Source organism: Phaseolus vulgaris, chromosome 8 (assembly GCF_000499845.2).
Source record: "Phaseolus vulgaris cultivar G19833 chromosome 8, P. vulgaris v2.0, whole genome shotgun sequence".
Taxonomy (NCBI): Eukaryota; Viridiplantae; Streptophyta; class Magnoliopsida; order Fabales; family Fabaceae; genus Phaseolus; species Phaseolus vulgaris.
This window is the reverse complement of record NC_023752.2, coordinates 37,665,420-37,671,645: the sequence shown is the minus strand read 5'-3', so window position 1 is coordinate 37,671,645 and position 6,226 is coordinate 37,665,420. Positions and strand designations below refer to the sequence as shown.

Here is a 6,226-nt window from a genome sequence, read left to right as displayed (position 1 = left end):
TACATACATGTCAAAATGATAAAATGAGATAAAATGATATCGTATAAATTGTTGTATGTATACCGCATATGTTCTATAAATGCTATGAACTAGCACAAAAAAATGTGAGACTGTATTTTGCATTTTTTCTGTAAAACAACGATGTTGTCAAATACTAGTACCTTTACCTTTATCCATGAGATTTATTTAAATAAAAAAAATTGAATTACAAATTTAAAAAATAAAGCAAAAATAATTATATCACTACAAGAAAAATTATTTTTAACGGGGTTATATTTAACGTTACCGACGGCTATATTTAGCATCGTTAACGATTATCTGCGGTTTTTATTAATCTCTGTAATGACAATTACTTTCCGGCGGTTTTGAAACCTACATTATTTTCGGCGGTTTCAAAACCTCCATTATTACCAGCGATTTCAAAAACTCCATTATTCTCGGTGGTTTAAAATTTTCGTTATTCTCAGCGGTTTCAGAAACCCCCATTATTCCCAACGGTTTCAGAACCCTCGTTATTCCCAGCTATTTCAGAAACCTCTATTATTGCTGACAACTTTGAAACCTCAGTACTTTCTGCGATTTCTAAACCTTGTTACTTCTAGTTTCACTACCCCATTAATTTTATTTGTTATTTTCTTAATTGGTTGTACTTTGTACATAAATCACTACAAGAAAAATCCAATTTATCTACGGAAGAAATCCGTAGGTAACAACCAAAATCCGTAGGTAAATCAACATTACATACGGATTACCCACGAAAAAAAATCTGTATGTAATGTGGGTGTCGGTAATTTACCTACGGATACCCACGAAACTGCAGTCCGTAGGTAATACCCACTGACTCCAAGTTATGTGACTCGAAGCCAAGTCCCTTCAAGAATGTTCATAAAAACTTTAACCATTACACCAGTCAAGTTTTGTTTTCATGTTATGATTATTATTATTACTTCTTTATATAATATTTTAAATCGGTTTTTTAACCAATAACTATTTTCCTATTATATAGGATTGGTTACCTCATTATTTAATCATCATCATTAGCTCATCAAAGTGAGAGTTACATGTTTTAATTAAATAGATAACTTATTGTAGTGAATTTAAAGCATAGGCTCATGACAGGACATAAAGGATTCTTAAGAATGTAAAAATTGTGGTGTAGAGGATAGAAAATAGATTGGAAGATTCTAAAGCATTACAGAGAAAAGAAATTAAACAAGAAATCTATTTTACAACTTTGACCTCATGACTTCAATAAGTCTTAAACTTGGATACATGTAAAATATATGTTATTTTATTTTATTAATTAACAAAAATTAAGCGTGTTAAGGTTGAAAATAAATATTTTTATTTTCTTATGTTCTAATGTTAAACTTTTATTATATTTTTTCAATAAAATAGTTCTTTTAAACAAAATTTAAAATTATATAAAACATTATTAAACTAATGAACAATTACATATTATTTTATATATTTAAATAAAATGTTAATAATCATTATCAAGAATTTTATTAAAAATAAACTGTTAAAAAGAATAATGACACTGAAACCAAGAAGTAAATGTGTTTCAAATAATATCTATTATATTTAAATTAAAGTTAGACAAAATCTTAAATATGATTTTGAAAAGGTTTTGTTTCAAAGAGAATTATGAAATTTTGTTTACTATTTTTTTTCAAAATAAAAAATATTCATGTTCAGTCTAAACATAAACTTTGATTATTCCATCTAACTCTTAATAACACATTAGGAGTTAATTTAAACCGATTTTAAACCACCTAGATAAGAATTAAATCATTCTTTTTTAAATAAGGCATACGTGGATTTTAACGAACAAGAAAATGGTATCGGATAACAAAAAATGTGTTTACATAAGATATATATAACACCCATCAGAGAATATGCAACATTCTTACATTACCAAGTGAGATAAATGGCCTAATCTCCAAGATTTGATGGCACACACTCACACACACTTATATGGTTTGAGAAGATATCTGCAAACAACAAAGCATGAGAAAAATGGACGGTTTAATCCCAAAGATTTACAGTAGGTAAACAAATAGGAACTATACAAACGAACAAAAAGTAGAAGTAATAGTGTATTCAACTTCATAAATAAATATAGGACTGTGACTGCGCCAGTTAACCATGATTCTTTAATTCCTCGCGCCGAGTACACCAAAAAAGCTGCACTGATAGAACTTGCCTATGAACTTGAGCGTTTCTGAAATATCTTTCATTCCCAACTTATCAAAAAGAATAACGAGCCTTTTTTTTCGAGAAAAAAAAAATATTTTGCAAATACAAAGAAATCAAATATTTACCATGTCATCCTATGTATTTTGACAATTAACACGGTAAGGTACTAACGAAAATGAGTACAAATATGATCTCAAAAGGGAGGAATATATAGATGTCAAAAAATATGATTAATAACATTGCTTTAAGCATCAAATAACACCTAAAAGAATTCAATGTGTCTAACCTCTATCAGAGAAATTATTTTATGTAGATTTACCAAAATAACTCTATTTTTTTTTATCAACAAATAATTGATTAAACATTATATGGATAAGGGTGTCCCTTAACCCTTTTACAAAATTTGCAACAGCATAATCAAACACATACATATGGTCTTAGCGTCTAAACCAAACTGCTTCCAATGACACTACCGTGTGGTATGCAGTAGTCCCATACCCTCAAAACAGGTCCTGCACAAAAAGACCACCACCCATTTGCACCCCATGGTTACCCAGTGCAGCACAAGACACTACCGTTTAACAGCTAAACCACCTTTTAAGTTTCCCTGTTGCCTTAAAAACACACCAGCCTCCAAGCCTCTCTATACTTGGTCCTTCACACCTCCTCATAGCCACATCCTCTCAATCCATTGCCCCCAAATGGCTTAAACTAATAAAGACCATGCTGCCCCAAAACTGAGTTGTTTTGTCATCACAGCTGATTCTAATATGGGTTATATGGTCATCACTAGACCTCATATACTAGCAGCAGGGATTTCCATACACTCCATGTATTTACTAAAAGTTTTCAGATTCCCCTACATAACAAGAAGGACCCTATCCATTTGGCACCACTTCCTAACCAACCAGAGACCATAAGTCCCCTACGTAACAAAGAGAAGCAAATCCTAGGTGATTCGAGGCGAAGCTTCTTTAGCGTTACAGCACTACCACCGGAACATTATGCCTTTCCTCCATCAACACCGTAAAAAACCAGACGACACCACCATGTTCATCCACTAGCACAGACTTAACAGAAAGTGTAAGAGTCCCAAGTTTTCATGTTCCCAGCCAAAGCATGCTTGGACCCATTTGGCAGCACCCCTGCTTTGGCCTTATGTAGCAGATTCCATAAATTGGCCATGAATAGCAGTTGTCACAACTGCCACCAGAAGCACCTTTTGAGGAGCACATAACCCCTTCCAACCAAAAGAACTCTATACTCAGGTTGGTTGATCAAGAATCCCTGTTCCAAACCCTACAATAACTTTAACTTGATGCATTCAGTTGGGATGGTGACACCTCCAAGGCAGGAATAAGATACTTGATCACCAAAAGAAACCTCAACAAAAGTACGCAGTACCTTATGCATATTTGCACCATAGTAGCTCACTGCAACATGTGAAAACCTGACAATTTCATACAACGCAGGGAGAAGAGGATCTCCACAAAATATATGCACAAGTTGTGATTTTGTAAAAAGTAGGCTCGACGAACCACCATCGTAACATATATAAATAATCAACAAAGACAATTTACAAGCCACATCATGCAAATGTCAAAACCGAACATAGCAAACTGAGTTGTAAAAGCTTCAACCTGTGCTCGAGGCTCAACAACGTCCCTCCCTATTGCTCTCAAGTCCATTTAGTGTTGTCTTCTACATTTTCTCGTGCTCCCTATGTAGTATGCTTGTAATCTATTCAACTTTAATGAGAAAATCAGCCATTGTCTCAAAATCAGGTTCTAGACACCCTCTTGATGTCATAGCAAGGCACCTGAATAACAAATACAACAAAAAAATCTCCATCTTGACAAAGTACAACTAATTAAATATTCTAAGCATGCAAAGAATAAAAGGTTCAGCCATAATTACTCACCAACTCTTACACCTCTAGGATCTATAATTCCATTGTCACCAAAAATAACAATTTTATTCAATGTAATATGACATGCTTCACAAACCTTCTCGTAAAATTTACCTACAAGCACCAACAAATTATGCTTAGAGTTAGAAATTCTTACTATATAAAAAAAAAATAAAAGAATCAAATTTCATCAACTGCCAATCTTTTCATAAACCACTATTGATCCTAAAATTCTCCTGAATCACTCACACCTCAAGCTCCTAACATAAGAGTAGAATAGTATTTAGTTGGCAAGTCACAGAGTCTTCAATACAATACATATACAACCACTCGGTGAAAATAACAGGAAACCATCTACAAAAAAGCATGAAGTTGTAGAGAAATAATGTCAATATGCACAAAAACGTGAAGTTACTTGCTCATAAGGGTAGGTATCTTCATTTTGCATTTGAATTTTGCTCTGCATTGTTTAAGAAACAAAATCATAAATGTCTAATTTCTAATGTTAGCTATGAAAAAAATTCTACATGCATAGTTCCTAATTAAGAAACACATAAAGTTGAAAGAGCATTCAACAAGCATAATTTAACTTTAATTTTTTTTTTCCAATCTCAGTTATATTAATAATGTAGAAACTGCCTAACCAACATGAAAAAAAACCATTTCCTAGATATAATAATAAATGAAGAACATAAACGGGTCAATAGTCATAAATCGAAAAGTCATTAGTCACAAAAGTAGCATATATAGGATATAAACTCTACATCTTGATGCACTGGGTCCTCAAATAAATAGAAATAGTATTTGTAACTACTTAATTAGATAAAGAACAGTGAAGTGTCCTAATAGATAATAAGACGACTATGGTTATACCTTCTCTTAGCAATCAATGTCGAAGGACATCGCCGAATCTACTGTCACAACCAATTATGTTATGTTTAGGGTTTACTTCTCTCATTTTGTTGAAGAAATAGCACTTGCAAGCAACACTTTTCAGAAATAGATTGTAGTGAGAAGCATCTACATCCAAAAAATCATAATCAATCTGTCATTTTGGTGAATGTGAGTTTATATTCGAGAGAAATGAGCGTCCTTGAGATATTCTCTAAGCCTCAGGATTTCTTGTTTTCTTTCCTTGGCCTGAGAATCCGAAGGTGAAATAGAATTGAATATTCACAGTCCTTAGATTGGGGTGAAAATGAAGGAAGTGTCTAACCTTTCGCTTCCAACGGAGAACAACATTAGATTGCGAAGGAGATAACGCACTCAACTCGTTTTCTTTTTTTCATAATCTTTGATATAGGAAGTGAAACGAGGGACAAACGATATGCTTCCGAATCCGTGGAACCCTATGTCGAAAGGAAAACGCACCAAAGTTTAGGCAAAGAAGAACTATGGGAGAAATGAGAAAGAAATCAATTTTGAAAAAATAAGATAGGACAAAGAGAAAAGTAAGCTTTAGCATAAGCGATTGGGATATGAAGATGAGAAAAGTCTCTTCTAAGAATATGTGCGCCTTCGAAATTTGCAAAAGCATTATGTGGTCCCTCCCAAACTGAATGCTTAGAAAACGCAACAAATAAAAACAAAAGTGGGTGTTTTGCTGGAATATTTTAAAAATCGTTAACACTTACCATGGTTTTTAGAAACCTCCCCTATACGTTTATTTTACTGGAGGTTATTTCAACCCACATTAACAAGCCTTAGTTAAAATCAAGAATTTTTGTAGTATATTTTTTTGGTCTAAGATCACAAATGTCATTGCAAAGCACAATATCAGTCCCGTAGATAATAATAAATGAAAATAGTTAGAGGAAATAAAATTTAGATCTAAGAATGATAATCGGAAATGATACGGCTAGAAATCAAATTGATAATGCAATCCTAACTTGTAATTCATTTGTAGATCTTCTTCTTCGTAATTTTGATTTGAATTTCTTCTATGGTTGATGAATGATATTGCGAAAACATGAAGAATTATAGAAATTTTGGAAGAGATGAAAGTTATATCGGTGAATCTAAGTGAGGTTAGGCCAAACTTTGTTTCTAGAGTGAGGTTGGGCCAATACTACTAGGAGGAGTCTAGAATATTGTCTAGCAAGAAGACAACTCTAGAGA

General features: G+C 32.9%; 1 long non-coding RNA gene across 1 annotated transcript; it reads right to left on the bottom strand.

Moving 5' to 3' along the window:
• Positions 1-3,641: 3,641 nt before the first annotated feature.
• On the bottom strand, positions 3,642-5,701 carry LOC137824041 (uncharacterized). The gene is made up of 4 exons (XR_011083207.1): positions 5,325-5,701; positions 4,982-5,128; positions 4,121-4,222; positions 3,642-4,018 (listed from the first exon to the last, which is right to left on the bottom strand). It is a non-coding gene; the product is annotated as an uncharacterized lncRNA (long non-coding RNA).
• Positions 5,702-6,226: the final 525 nt, after the last annotated feature.